Raw genomic sequence first — 14,871 nt, 5'->3', positions numbered from 1 at the left:
TTCACTGTAATGATTTTGGTTCATGATCCAAAAGATCATGTTTGGACAGCAGAGTCCAAAGGTCCTAGGAGATATTTTAATGGCACAAGTGAGAGCTAGCCATCCTGATCTCACACAGCTTTATAATGACCAGAGATTGGTGTAGTTAAAGACGTTAGATGTTAACTTGTTCAAAACTTGAAGTGAAGCCACTGGAACCATGTCAGTTTATGTCAGCCAAGGGTCTGGTCCATGATGTACTGCCGGATTATTTTCCAGATTTGTATATTCATACATTAAGCCCTAATTGTTTATGTTCTGAAACATCTGCTATAAAACACAGAGTACACGCAACACCGCTCTGAGAACGGCAACTCTACTTCCTTTTCCTTGAATATTTACAGCGATACTTTCATCTGCTCACAAACCCCGTGGGTCTGCTGAAAGAAAGGAGCTTCACAGCCCTGTCTGCCTGATCTGTATTCATCTGCCACGCTTGTACGTGCAAATTCCCACCCTGTGTACACAAAACAAAGGTGTAGTCCCACAAGCTGGAAATTTTGGATCAATATATGTATATACCCTGAAGTAGCATTATTTCAAATTTCAGAAAGGCAGTTCATAAAAGAATAGATCACTTTTTTTTTTTTTTTTTTTTTTAACAAACACACCTGTCAAACCTTCAGGTCTCTACATTAAGGGCAGGCACCAAGCACCAGAGACAGCAACCACGGGCGTATGCAGACCTAGCTCAGCCCACGTGCACGCTGCTGCTGCTTCAGCTGCACAGAGGTCTGTGAGCAATGTCAGGAAACTCCACAGGGAAATTCAGCTCATCTCGTGCCTGGGCAGAAGTGCACCGACCGAGGAGAGTGCAGGACAATGTCATCTGACAAGTAACTGTGTGTACCACTGGGAAAACCGGGCCCATTACAAAGTGTGATGTCTTGGGAAACCACGATGGGCAGATGAGACACTGAGATCTCTAGTTTTGCAGTTACGTGAGGAAGGATGATTTATGAAATCTTTAGATCACATTATTTGGACCCTGCTGTTTCAGGTACCCTGTTTCATGTACCCCTGCTCTTTCAGGTCCATGGGCAGGTATTCTGTTATGGCCCCCATTCCCCTCAGCTTCAGACTTATCTACTGGTAAGAACTCTTCCCACATAACTCCATGTGTGAACACTTTTATTCTAGAGTGAATGCCACGGGGTCGATTGGAGTTGTTTTAGTTGAAGAGCTCAATTCACAAACATATTTCCTCGGTACCCATCTATCCTCCTACTGCATCAGCAGGGCACTGAGTTTACCCCTTAAAGCTAAGGCGTGTAATTCCTCTCTCTGACACTGAAAATCTCACCTCATATCTGAAGTCAAGTTTCCAGCATAGCTTTCGAATCACAGCTTCATGTTTCCGTTTTATAAGGACAGATATGTTGGTGCCTACTTGTGCAAGTCCAAGACCTTTTACCTACAAGCGTAACTAATTGTCATTAGCTGTCCTTGGGGAGGGATTTTTAGGTGGCAAAGTGCAGGGACTGCCTTTGGTTAGCATCTTCCTCCTGACACATGACTCACTGTACTTTCCTCTGTGAAAAAAACAGTAAGGTGCACTTCCTTTTACCATCATCTCTGCTGTCAGTGTGTTTATTAGAAATCATTCTCATGCCCCCAAATTCATCTTCCTGGGAAATGGGGAAGTCCCCTGATCATCAGAATACATGACTTGGCAGCATGTTTTGCTTTCGGATGTGCTGCTGACAAAAAGGCTGAACAGATAATGAATAATGCATCCTCTGCATGTATGTGCTTTATGTGGTAAATACGTCTTTCTGAGTTAATTTTACTTTTGCGTGTCATTTTGAACCAGAGGGAGCTGTTTAAAATGCCCTCACATTTTCAGAGCACCTGCATCAGGCTTTCCGACGCAGTTAAAGTTGCACGGCGCTGTGCATAGAGGCTGTTTTTCTTCTGCATTTGAACTAACCACTCGCAGATACGGGAGAGGTGTGGCGTGGCTTTCCCAGTGACCTGCACAAGTCAGCGGCAGAGCCAAGGAGAGCACCGTGATCTCCAAACGTGTCCCTTCACCCAGCCCTCCCTTGCCATGGGCTGGAGCACTCAAGGGTTTCATTACATGTGTTCTCCTAAAATGCCCACCAGATAGAGATTTCTAAAGAAGAAATGACAAGTGCTGACTTATTACATCTCTGCAAACCATCCAAACTATGTTGATAACACCTTGGTCAATGCATGCATTAGGGGTGTGGAGGGTTAGGGCACGAAGCTGTGAGCAGCCCTCAGGGACAAAGCCCCCTCTCCATCCCTGCCATGAGATGTTACCAATTACATGGCCGGGCGGTTTGCTGGGACCAGACTCTGTTCCAGCACGACAAGCAGTGTCCATCACAAGCCTCTCTGTCTTGCTATTTCATAGACACTAAATAGTGTCTTTTATGTGGCACCGATGCCCAAGCATTATGCTTGCTTCGTCTTCTGAAGGGACGTGATTCAGTCACTCAAACCTTTGCAGTTTTCTAGCAATTGCATTTTTCAGCTACCGATCACTTTTTCATCAGCCAGAGCCCTTTTTCCCCAAGCAAAACACACACTCTTCAGAAAGGGGAAAAAAGAGCTCGCCAGATTTCAAGCTCCATCTCTTCCAATTTGCAAGCCAGGATTGATTTGGGTCAGTAAATGTAACGCAGAAGTTCCTGGGCACATAACAGAGGCACATTCCTCAGATCAAACAGGCTCACGATTACACATCTCAAACCACTCAAACTGTGTAATACTGAAAGGCTCTGTGATGGGAAATGTGTGACATGACAGTAACTGGGAGAGGAAGAAGCTCTCCATGCACGGCTCCATCCCACAACAGGCGGGCAGGACTTTGTGAACCATCAAAGAGTACATGCATTTCCTGGCAGCCCGTATTGTTGTAAGACCTTTTGCTAAGCAGGCTCTGGTGAGTCAGCACGCAGCCATGCAATGCTGGGTGCATTGATTTTCTGAAGTTAAAACTGCAGGGGATCTGCATGAAGTTAAATGCATGAGAACAGGTTTGCAAGACATCGCAAACAAAATTCTCAGCAACATTATCAGGCAAGGGCAAAACTCTGGAGATGACACAGTCTAAACAGCACGGTATGACACCACCTCCTGTGCAGAGGGACAATTAATTCCTCCTTAAAACTTATTTTGAGTCTTTAAAGGGATTTAAGAGAGGCAGCTTCTTCTCCAGTGCTCCCTGACACACAGCAAAATCAGCAGGAGTTCCACTGAGCTAATAATTAGGGCTCATCAAAACCCTGGTATCAAATCATTATCTTTCTGAGAAACACCCAAATCAACCAACCCAAAAACTTTTGCTTCACCTTTCTTTTGGTTGAAATTTGTTACTATATGCAAAACTGGAGGATTTTGATGAAAATTGATTATTTTTTCTGTCTCAAAAGCTTTTCCAGAGACTGGAAACAAAAACCTCCTTGGTACAAAAGCACAATTTTACAATGAGAAATTTTAGGGATTTCTTCCTCCAACTATCCATATTTATCAGTATTTTTATTAGCACATCTTTGATCCACTTCTGACGTTACCCATGTACATTCACTTGTATTGCTTTCAAGCGGTCAAGAATGGCCAAGAAAATAATTTGTCTGTGACAGCAGGAAATGCTAAGGACTATCTGATTTCAGTTTCATTGACAGTCTTGTTTTTTGTGTGTGCTTCACTCAGCTTCTTCTGTTGGATTTATTTTCTTTAGATTTCTTTTTTTTCATCTTTTAATAATGCATAGGACAACAGCACTTGAGAAAGTCCTAAGTTAACCATCCAGCAGCACAGGGTTTCACAGCTCTTAGGACAAGTAAAACGCAGCTTATCCCTCCAGCTTGCTGGAGTATCTCCATGGCACCTGGAGATCTCCAAAGGAATTAATTTCCCAGTGCAACCCATTCTTGGCCTTGCACAGAGGTGTCAGCAACATCTCGAGCTGTTATCTCAAAACTTTTACAGCCAGACCGCGACGACTGGACCAAAACACCAATGCACTGCACGCAACCTACAGAGCAGATATCACAATACTTTGTGTTTTAAGTCTCCAGTCTCCCTTAGTAGCTGAAGATGTAAAAGAAAGATCTCCCACCGCTTTTGCTCTCCTCTCTCTCACATTTTCCTGCCAAGGTTTGCAGCTTTCTTAGCTTCTGTGGTGGAACAAGGGGAAGGAAAATTAAGTGACTGATACACTTTGTAAAGCAGGCAATGAGGCAGTGTTAACAGTTGGTGCGGAATAATAGTTCTCATGTTAGAAACCCAGCTTTGGTTTTTATGCTTTTAACATAGAACAGTCAAATCCACTTTAAAAGGTCCCTTTTGGACTTCTTAGACTTTCTCACAATATGTGCTGACTGTATCTATAGCTGCACTGTAAACAAAATCCTTCAAGTATCTGGGGAGGGGAAGGGGTAAAGGAATTACATGAAAAATACAGAAAATATTCAAACAATGAAAGTTTCCAAAAAAGAGACAGAGAGAGAGAGAAAAGAAACAGGAATTGATTCCAAAGGAGAAAAACATGCTGAATGCTACTTCTCATTTATGCTGTGAAAGCACCTTTGCATCCCAGGCCTGCAGCGAGGCCTGGACTCCAGCCACTGCCCCCAGGCCTCAGAGGCCCCCTCGGCCATCACAGGTCCTATCGCCAGGGTCACACACGCACCCTCACAGCCCCTTCCTGACTACAGACATTTTTTTAGGATCAGGCAGAATGGTTCCCATTACTACTTTTTCTACACAGCTCCCGATATCATCTGCCAGCTTCGGCCATTCCCACTCTTCCCCATGTCCAGGGCAGTGCCACAGAGCAGCAGGTTTGCTCTGATGTCTCTCCCGAAGCTTTCAAGATCTCCTAAAGACCTCCTAAAGAGGTCTTCTTATGAGCATCCATCCCCAACCCCCTGCTCTGTGCTTTTTTTCTGCATAGAAAGCAAAGCCAAGGATATTTATTTTTAATCTTTCGTCCTCATTTGCAACTTCTACCTGGCATGGCTGGAAACGCAAGCATGACAGTTGTCTTCAGAAAGATTTTAGCGCTCCAGGTTGAGAAAGTCTGATCTGCTGGGTGATGCTGATCTTGGAAACATTTCCAAGTGACAGAACTGCAGCCTCGGGCAGGCCATGCTGTGGGGAGCAGTGCGATAGCCACCGAGTCCCCCAAAAAGCAGCACAGCATCACTGTCGGGTTAAAGCCCTGCCATGTTTGCCCCAGTCTGGTTGGCACAGGCTCAGCTCTACATGCTTTCTCTTCGTGTTCCTCCATGCTGCCTCCTTGGAGCGCATCCGCAGGACGGAGACGACCAGTTTTGCTGAGCTGTGAGGAGGAGGAGGTGCCTTCAGCCTCACACTGCTCATGAGTGACTCTGCTCAAATCGCCACAGCTCCATTCCACCCCGCTCCTCTCCCATTTTGCTAATCCACTCCTAAAACCACTTTGACCACAAGGTGCAAGGCTTGCTGCCATTAGGTTTTCACTCTGTAGGCCCTGAACCTTCCCACCACTGTACTTCTGATCATAAGCTCTGGGATGGAGCATCTATACAGTGCCTTGTGCACAGGCATCCCACCTCTGGGTGATCCCTAGACATAATCAACACTGTCAATAATGGTGGTGGAGAGGTAGTACAAATTTTTCTCCCTGTTCACTACAATAAGTGCCACTAAAACTGACTTTATAGCAACAAATAAGTAAGTTCCTTGGCTGACAAGTATCCACTTAATTCTCATTAGCTGGGGAACAAGGCTGGAATAGTAATCAGTGTGTTAGAAATGCCACAGTTTACCTTCACTTATGGAAAAATCACATATCTTGCCAACTGAACATACCAACCTAAAAATGCATCCATATTATTCACAGTGTACTGCTTAGAAATACAACGTCAGGGCTTTGGTCCAAGTTGTTGAAGCACAATAATTATATTTTTATGCAGATTCTACATTTGATGGATTATAAAATATCATGTCTAGCCACAGTCTTTTAGAAGAATAGGAACACAGAGAAACAATAGCAATTTAACTAGGTCAAGATTGCTAATCAGAATGTAGCAGTCATTACTGTGAGCAAAACAAAAAAGGCATGAAAGGTCTGTATTTCTTATCCTGAAAGCTGTGTATTTGTCTTTTGGAACAGCCTTTTTTCCTTCTTTTCTTTTTCTTTCTTTTTCTTTCTTTTTCTTTCTTTTTCTTTCTTTTTCTTTCTTTTTCTTTCTTTTTCTTTCTTTTTCTTTCTTTTTCTTTCTTTTTCTTTCTTTTTCTTCCCTTCCCTTCCCTTCCCTTCCCTTCCCTTCCCTTCCCTTCCCTTCCCTTCCCTTCCCTTCCCTTCCCTTCCCTTCCCTTCCCTTCCCTTCCCTTCCCTTCCCTTCCCTTCCCTTCCCTTCCCTTCCCTTCCCTTCCCTTCCCTTCCCTTCCCTTCCCTTCCCTTCCCTTCCCTTCCCTTCCCTTCCCTTCCCTTCCCTTCCCTTCCCTTTCCTTTCCTTTCTTTCCTTTCCTTTTTTTTTTCCTTGCCTTGCCATGCCTTGCCTTGCCTTGCCGTGCTGTGTCTTGCCTTGCCTTGCCTTGCCTTGCCTTGCCTTCCCTTGCCTTCCCTTCCCTTCCCTTCCTACCATGAATAAATTAACAATCAATCACTTTATATGAAATCTACAGAAATTTATGTCAACATTTATTACCATGAAATGTGGAACAAAGCGTAATACAACCTGAGCTTTGGGAAATGCTTAACTGATCCTGTCCTGATGAGAAGAAAATATCAAATGCATTATAAATGTTGACAGGATGATCAGACATGTAAAAGAGGTCATCCAACACCACCCTCCACATTGTTTACCAGTTTCATAAGTCAGCTTAAAGCATTAAAAACACATACTGTCTTGCACAGGAAGCTCCTAATCCTTAAAAATGTGGTGGCTGTTACTTGATTTGCCTTTTAGAGACCAATGGCATAGCAGATTTCACCTAAGGAAAGACTGCTGGGAGCAGTCTGGTCCTAGTTTTCTGCCCAGCATCTCTTCCAAACTGGCAGTACAAAGGCTTTCGAGCTTCATTAAGATCACACAGCCATGCTCACACATGGACTTTAATTACCTAAATACCTATCTCCTCTGAACCATTCTGTTTCAAAAGCTCAGTCAATGAAAGAAGACAGCAGCCATCCAGACAGCCTTGGAAAAATAAGGAAATATTTAGATTGTTTTGCTCTTCCTGCAAATCAATGCGTCACATGGCACTCACACCAACTGTTTGGCCTTGAGACCTTCTGTGGGGTAAGTTACAGTTCATGGGAGATAGAGTCATCCACTGGGGAAAAAAATCTCCTCAGCATATTACCCAGTTGTGCTTCCAGCACTGAATCCACCAGCCAGGACAAGGAGGACCTGCTTGAGTGAGAAGTGCCTTCCATCACTGCTTCATCTAAGACTCCTAATAAACAACTGGTCAAAATGGCTTCTTGTTAGGAGGAAGGAGTTCTGATCCTCTGCCAGAACTTCAGAAGAGAAGTGAAATTTAGGAATTCAGGACCAAATGCAGGCCAGTGGTAAGGGAACATATCTAGCAAGGATGGTGCACTCCCTTCATGGCTTGGTTTGACCTGTATTAGCATCTGTCCCCTGCCTCTACCCAGCGTGCATGTTCACCCCCAGTGAGAAGGACATAAAGTATCAGCAGTACCTAACAGCCATTTCCAAAACCTTCAGCTTAAACCTGCAGTGTCAGGACAGGCCAAGTGCACCCCATCAAGAGTTTGACCTACATTAGCAGAATAGACAAATATGTCAGGGGATTTTGGAGAAAAGTAACAAGATTTAAGAGCTTAGAAGATAGTCTTACGAGGAGAACAGACAATAGAAGGGACAAATAAAAGAGAAAATTATGAAAGTTTATATAATAAGAGTCTAAGGAGTAACTGCAGATCAAGAGGTTATTTCGCAAGATGTACAACTGTAAATACCAATTAAATGAAAACCTTTTTCTTCCAACATGGATAGAGTCTGAGGAAATATACAGCAAGATTTAAAGAGGGACTCAGTATTTGTTTGGAATATGGAAGACACTGACTTAAGAACGCTGATGACAAAATATTCAAAAGAAGATGTGAAATGTTAAACATCAAGGTTCAAACCAGTTTATGGATCATAGAGACCGGCTAGGGTTTTGGTGGGCAGGGGAGGAAAAGACATGGTGGTGAAGAGTGTTAAACCATTTGCAGGCCTACCAAGATGATCATATATTTTTCCCCTGAAATATTTGTCATTGTTATTGATGAGATGCTGTAGGGGTTCAGACAAGACATGTCTGTTCATGTCGCACAGCTCCTGTATTTCCAATTGTTTAGAAGTCTGGAAGAAAACTGTCCAATGGAAGTCATTTGATCAGTATCTAAATATTTTCCACCAGTTGTACTCCTGAATTTCAGTTTTAGCCTGAAAACACAAACAGAACAACAGAACAAGAATGAATCGTAAAAATCAGTCTGAGACAATGGGAGATCATTACCAGGTTACAGGAGCCCCAAATGCCTTACTCTCTTGGACTAGCACATGTTGCCATGTCATTGCCTTTTCATTATTTAGCCTTTCTTTGAGGAGCATCTTCATGATACTTTCTGAGATGTTTGAAATAATCCAAAAACAAGCAAATGGCCAGAGAGGGTGAAGGAAAGGCTTGGAAATGGGCAACCACTGAGCAAGGAATATTCCAGGAGCTGGAAAAAGTAAGAGTAGAGGGGTTCAGGAGCAGTCAGGGGTAAGAAAAAGGTACCTACAAGCTAAAAACCAAACCAAACCAAACCAAAAAATAACAACAGATCCTTCAGGTACTGGAAAGCTTACAAGATGATGCTTAAAAGGAATGTGAGAAACATCAAGAGGAGTGGAGATGAGAATTGAAAGATGTTTCAACAAATAGACAAGTCAAATGTATAGAGATGTCTCTGAATAAAGTGAAAATAAGTTTCTTGGCTTTCTTTTTCTCTCAAAGAGAACATTCTATAGCACAGAGCATCTAGCAAAAGCTTGGCTTTTGTAAAAAGATTTGATTTGGCAAAAACAAGGGCTCTTAACCTCTGGAAAAAAAGAGCAGAGCAGTGGTGTCAGAAATATACGCCAACAACCCTAACAGGCCTAAGCCCAGGGGCTTTGTATGTGCAAATACCTGTGGACAATACCAGGTATTTCACAAAGAAGATGACATTGCAACAGGGTTCGTGCATCTCAAGAGCTGCTGATCCTGCACCAGATGCCATCATCATATGGTTTAAAATCCAACATTGACAAGCATTCCCCTGATTCCTTGATAGGTAGGAAAACAATGTGAAGATCAAATCTGGTTGCAAGAAAGGGATGAAAGAGGGAAAGAACATGAGAGGTGTGCCTTGGCCTGTCTGGAGGAGACGGGCACAATGACAGTGTACTGCACAACCCTCAAATGGACTGAGGAGACGCTCAAAGAGTCAGCACTGAGGCGGGATTTGCAAACCTCCCCAGTGATGAGGTGATGCCGTTTGCACACTGCAGCCTTTCAGCTCCTTCGTCCTGCCCATCCGACGCAAAACCCTGCTGCTGAGCACACACTGTGGTTTGTGGCTCTGAGCAGTGATGCCAGTGTCTGAGACTGTCAGTGCAATCCCCTGCTGCACAGGCTCATGTCTCTGCAGCTGTCTAGTCTCCAAGGAGCCTTTGTACTGTACGCTGTTCTCCTGACTACAGCTTTCTTCAAGGGGATAGTTGGTCCTAGACTCAGCACTAAGTTCCATGGAGTCACTGTGGGATGCTCCTGGTAGTTCTGGGCAAGCTATGCATTACATCTTCTGTGGTGGTAAACCACAGAGGGACACCAAAATACTTACAGGTATTTTTGGCTGCTATAATAGTTTTCAGTGAGTGGGACGGAAGCGGATTCATAACACTTGATGCTTCCTATATGGCTTATTCCCTATGTGAAGCAATCATGTATTGTGTGAATTCATGCAAACAGAAATAGCACTGAAAAATGAGCCTCTCCAAGATAACAGGCATTCTCGAAGTCCTTTTTTTCTTCACAGCAGCCATGGGCCTGTTTCTACAGTAAATGGTTATCCCTGGCTTTGTAATATCAGAATGAGAAAAATTTCCTGTTCAGCAGTGGCTGAGCGGAATAGCATTGCTTTCCTGAAACAATATAGCCATGACAAAAGAACCCACTGGACACAGGTATCACAAACATCACTAAAACCAGCATTATTTTGGCTACACAGTGAAAATGACTCAGCCAAGAACACTAAGGATCCCTTGACTACCACAGAGCTTGCTGTTGCATCACTTCTGTACCCTACACCTCCACGATACACCAGGTGTGGGCAGAAGCACAACTGTTCAGCGGCTCTGCTGGCTTTGATAAGGAAATCCAGACACCTGGAGTAAGTCCCCACCAAGAGTCATGCAGAGGAAACCCTCTGCAATGATATAGCTCCATAGCCGGGTGTCTTAAATTCCATCTCTGTAGGCCACTAATACAGTAAAGAGTTCTTTTGCTACTTATTCATTTGCCATGCTAATCACAGAAAGAAAATACAAGCATTGTGGCAATAGCATTAGTGGAGAGTTCCTTAGAAGGCATTTAAGATCATAAAATGACATAGCTGTGAAGGGACCTCTGGATCATGCCATCTAGGCCCTGCTGAAAGCAGAGATACCTTCAGGACCTTGTCCAGGCGAATGTTGAGTACCTGCAAGGATGAAGACACCATAACTTCTCCAGGCCCCATTCCAGTGTTTGACAGCTCCCGTTTTTTACCTTATGTGTAGTTGGCAACTTCTTGTTCACTGCTTATCATTTTTTTGTTATTCATCTCTAAGACAAATCCGTATGTTATCTGGTAGCGTGTAACTGAGAAACTTTAAATGTAGTGTGAATGGAGCAAATGTATAAGTGTGATTGTCTCCAGATCACATAAGGTGAGGGAGGAGGAGGAGGTGAAAACCATAAATGACAATGCACTTGAGAAGTGCAGATCTGTATGCAGATTGCAGGGTGGTGGCCAGTCACTAGTGGGGTTCCCCAAGACTCAGTTTTAGGGCCAGTACTCTTCAATGTTTTTTATAAATGTTCTGGAGACAGGAGTCAAATGCATACTAAGTAATTTCAGGACAATACTGAATTAGTAGGAGCTGTTGACTCCCTCGAAGGTAGAAAGTCTAATCTTCACAGATTAGACCACTATCCTCGAGGGTAGAAAGGCCTTGCAGAGAGATCTTGACAAATTAGAAGGCTGAGCAATCACCAAGCACATGAAGTTTAACAAGAGCAAGTGTCGGATTCTGCACCTGGGACAGCATAATTGTGGATTATGCTGCACACACTGAGGGAAGAGAGGCTGGAGAGTGGTCCTGAGGAACCCTTTGAGGAATCCTCTGGGGAGTTTGGTCAATAGCAAGTTGAACATGAGTCAGCAGCATGTCCTGGCAGCCAAAACAGCCAACCCTACCCTGGGCTGCATCAAGCACAGCACTGCTAGCTGGGGAAGGGAAGGGAGTGTCCCCTTCTGCTCTGTGCTGGTGCAGCCTCACCTCGAGTACTGTGTGCAGTTTTGGGTGCTACAATATAAGAAGGACAAAAAGCTATTAGAGAGAGTCCAAAGGAGGGCTACAAAGACGGTGAAGGGTCTGGAGGGCAAGATGCATGAGGAGTGGCTGAGGTCCCTTGGTTTGTTCAGCCCAGAGCAGAGCAGGCTGAGGGGAGGCCTCATGGCGGCCTGCAGCTCCCTCACGAGGGGAGCGGAGGGGCAGGCGCTGAGCTCTGCTCTCTGGGGACAGCGACAGGACCCGAGGGGACGATGGCATGGAGCTGGGACAGGGGAGGGTCAGGATGGGTGTTAGGAAAGGTTCTGCACCCAGAGGGTGGTCGGGCACTGGGACAGGCTCCCCAGGGCAGTGGTCACAGCACCGAGTCTGTCAGAGTTCACGAAGTGTTTGGACAGTGCTCTCAGACACAGGGTCGGATTTTTGGGTGGTGCTGTGTGGAGCCAGGAGTTGGACTCGATGATCCTTGTGGGTCCCTTCCAGCTTGGGATATTCTTTCTGTTCTGTCTTAATCATTCACAGAAAGCATCAGATCAGTAGCTCTTAACTGATAACAAAAAATCGAAGGGTTGACCAAGCAAATTGATTCCACATCAGATGAAGCAGAGTTGCTAAATGATGACTTTCTTTAAGCCCCATCTAAAGACCATAGAAATATCTAAGTTTTTAAATGGACTTTGCTGAACTTTGGCTTTCTCCCCTTGACTATAAGGGTCCATGACAAGCACTCGATATATTTTTCTGAAAAACTTTCTTCATTCATTTAGACAATGACAAACATGTTAATAATGAGACCTGTTTTCCAGCTAAATTCCAAAAGACATCAATGCACACTCAGCACCTCTGAAAAGCAGATATCTCTTTAAATGTCAAAATATGGCATCCAATATACTTTAGAAAACACTAGACTGGATAAAAAATAATTTTCCATTTTAATAACTGATGTGAAACCTTTCACCTTTACAGCACCAGTTAATGGTGACTAGAAATCATTCCAGCCAAAAGGCTGCACAGCAAACTGCTGTGTATGAAACTCCAGAGGTAGCAGACCGGTTCAGAGTGGACAAATGACCACATCATTCTTGGTGCTAATTAGTTCCTTTCACTCTTCATATGCTCCCCTTTCTTTGAAAAGCCAAAGCTTAGCTAGGAAGCTCTGGGTCAAACATGCTCAGAGGGCACTCAGTGACTTAGCACTCTCAGAAAGACCAGTCAAATAGTCAGAGTTATTGAAGTACTTCAGTGAAATTTCATTTGTGTATTGCTTAGACTAGACTTGCTCTGGTAGAGACGTATTTATTCTCATCTATTCTGCAGGAATAAGCATTTTGTAGCCTATTAAAATATCTGAAAAAATTCAAAGATCTCTAGGAAAAAAATCTTAATTTGCACACATGCTTCTCTCTATGGTGGTCTGTACTTAGGAAAAGGCTTTAGAAAGGCAGGCCATGAAGACTTGCCTGGGATGTGGACCAAATATGAGCAGTCTCCAGGGCAGTTGTTGCTCTGGTGGGTACAGATGAGCTAAGTCTTTCAGCCATCAAACAGGTACCTTTCACTAGCACTTTAAAAAAAATAGAGGTGGAAGAGTGTTTTGCCTATTTTCCTAAGCAGAATTCAAATTCCAGGGACCCCCTATAAACTAGTATTTGTCTGCGTAAATGTCCTTCTCAGTGTAAAAGTGTTGCTGTAACAGATGCAAAAAACTGACCTGTAACAGTGTTTTATAATGAACCAGTCCCAAAACCCTAAATCTGGATTATGAACCAGCATTTACTGGAAGAGTGGATTGCAGCAGGAACTTTTGTTGGATGTCTATTGCAACAGACTCCTCGCTTATTTTTAAAGTGCCTCTAGTATTGCAGGCTTTTGCTAAGAGAACACAATGGAGCTGGCAGGAAAGCAACAGCTCTTCACCATCTCAGGAGAAAAAAAAAAAAAAAAAGCAGTCCTTAAGGATACCACACTGCTAGGTGTCTGGGACAATGAATTAACAAGGGCTGACTTTTTCCTCCCTCTGTTTTCAAAGATAGTAAGTAACAAAATCTGGCAGGCTGAAAAGCCCCTGCTCCAAGGAGAGAGACAAAGAGGCAGGGCTGAAATTCATCGTGTCAGTTTAAAAAGGCAGAGTTTTGCATTTACACAATATGCCCATTCTTGTTCTCCTTGACTCATGGAAAAATATTGAACATCGGACAAGAATGTAGGAATGTGTCTGGTGTCTGATCTCCACAAAAATCTAAACGCAGATTGCATTCACATAAGAAATAAAGAGCAGCTGCCCAGGCTCCATTGATGTGTTAAGAAAATAACAGTAGTGATAACAATATCATTATAATAATAGCAGTAATATAATTTTTTAATCTTGATGTGTCACTAGTACAAATAAAGGATGAACCCAGGCACTCCTCGCCCTTAACACAGCTTGGCAGAGCTTTCTAGACCATTTGCCTGTCACAAACATTGCAAAGGGTTCTCCCTACCAAATGCATCTGGAACCAAAGCCTGTTTTCCCGGATAGCAGAGGTTAAAGCTTTTTTATTGCTTTTTTGACTTTAGATGCCATAATTGTTGCAGTGCCTATATTACCATCTATGGCAGACAGCCTGCGTGTCTGCCAACTGTCAGGCAGCCTATTCATCTCCAGTTGCCTTTTGCCTACTTTCTGCAGCAGAAGAATTTCCCTCCACTCAATTTCATGGAGTCCTGTTCATGCGGATGTTTCTGCTGCTTTGTTTTTAAACACAGCCTGGCTTCAGGCCTGGGGTGCACGGAATTCTGTGGCCCCTAAAAGCAGGAGATGTCTGGAAAGGAGGCAGAAACCTGTGGGGTGCCAGGAGGCAGGAGACAGTAAATCACTGGGAAAGCATGAAAGGATAATGACAGCTGTGGCCAACCTATGGCTCCTATGTGCAGGTTGCAAGCCAGTCAGCTATGGCCCTGGGTCTGGACAACACCATATAACTGGCTGTAAGGTGCTGATGGCTGCTGGATAACCCCAACCGTGGACTGAAGGAAGAAACAAGGAACAGGGACACCATGGCCCACATGGATGGGCTACTCTGGGATTCCCCAAAACACTGTCTTACTGCCTGTCCCATGGCAGATTAGTGGCACTCATCCTCTGCCTAAACTCCACTCTTCTTTCTCTAGTTCTTCTCATCTGTCCAAGGCACATAGTTTGTGTCACAAGGCTCTCGGTCTTGTGAAGATATTGGAACATGTGATGTTTGGCCATTCCCAACCCAGGTGTTCCAGGAAATTCCCCCAAATATCT

General features: G+C 43.9%; 1 protein-coding gene across 1 annotated transcript in view; it reads right to left on the bottom strand.

Moving 5' to 3' along the window:
* MAML2 (mastermind like transcriptional coactivator 2) overlaps window positions 1-14,871 on the bottom strand; it is a 213,789-nt gene that overhangs the window by 69,289 nt on the left and 129,629 nt on the right. The window lies entirely within an intron of this gene.

This window comes from Anser brachyrhynchus (genome assembly GCF_964034855.1).
Source record: "Anser brachyrhynchus genome assembly, chromosome: 1".
Lineage (NCBI taxonomy): Eukaryota > Metazoa > Chordata > Aves > Anseriformes > Anatidae > Anser > Anser brachyrhynchus.
This window is presented reverse-complemented; position numbering and strand designations above follow the sequence as displayed.